Source organism: Panthera pardus, unplaced genomic scaffold, assembly GCF_024362965.1.
Source record: "Panthera pardus isolate Hobbes unplaced genomic scaffold, ASM2436296v1 HiC_scaffold_10, whole genome shotgun sequence".
Classification (NCBI taxonomy): Eukaryota; Metazoa; Chordata; class Mammalia; order Carnivora; family Felidae; genus Panthera; species Panthera pardus.
Genome location: NW_026526655.1, coordinates 26,036,352 through 26,037,550, shown reverse-complemented (window position 1 = coordinate 26,037,550; position 1,199 = coordinate 26,036,352).

Sequence of the window (1,199 nt, the reverse complement as noted above, 5' to 3'; positions counted from 1 at the left end):
TCTGACAAATTGTCACAAAGTAAACATATCCATGTAATCATCATCCAGACCAAGAGAAAGAACATAACCAGCTCCTTAGAAGTCTCTTCCAGTCTCTACCTCCTCATAAGGGGAACTATGATCGTGCTCCTAACACCATAGATTATTTGTGACTGCTTTTGTCTTACTATAAATAATATCATAGACATGTACTCTTTTATGACTTGCTTCTTTGCTTCAAAAATATGTTTCTAATATTCATCTATGTTGCTGTGGGTAGTTGGAGATTATTCCCATTGTTGAATCACAGTCCATTGTGCAAATATGCCATTCCTTTTTTATCCATTTTTTATCCATTCTACTATTGTTGGGCATTTGCATTGTTGCTGGTTCTTGGCTTTTCTGAATAATGCTGCTATGAATACCCTGGTCCGTGTCTGTTGGTGAATATACATGTTTACTGATGTTGAGCATTTATCTGCAAGGGGAACTGCTGAGTTAGAGAGTGTGCATATATGCTTAGCTTTGGTACATACCGCCAGTTTTTTGAAGTTGTTTTACCAATGCACACTACTGCCAGCAATAAATGAGTTTCATTTGCTCCATGCCCTCATTGGCTTTTGTTTTTTCTATTTTGACTCTTCTACTAGATATGTGGTGATATTTCAGTATGATTAAAATTTGCATTTCTATGATAACTATTCAAGCTGAACTGCTTTTCGTGTTTCTTGGTCGTCTGGACATCCTTTACTACAAGGAAGGATCCTTGTACTTCATCCTACTTCAAGTCTTTTATCCACTTTTTATTTGTTATTGGGTCATCTTCCTTTATTTTCTTAACTGGTTTATAGGAGCGGTTTATATATTCTGGATTTGAGACCTTTGGTGAATATAGGTGAATGTGTGTCTATGTGCTATAAATTTCTCTTGTTCTGCGGTTGGCTTTTTTTCAGAATTTTAATGGCATCTTGTGATAAACCTTTAGTTTAACAACCTTTTACTTTACTTATTTATTCATTATTTATTTATTATTTGTTAGTACTCTTTATTATTGGTTTCATTTGCTTTCTCTTTGCCTTCTGTTTTAATCGAGCATTTTATGTGATTCCATTTTATCTCCTTTCTTAGCATCTTAATTACACTTCCATTATACATTTTCTGTTTACCTCTTGCCTTAGAGTTTGCAAAATACAGTTGCAGTTAATCTGAATCCTCCTCCA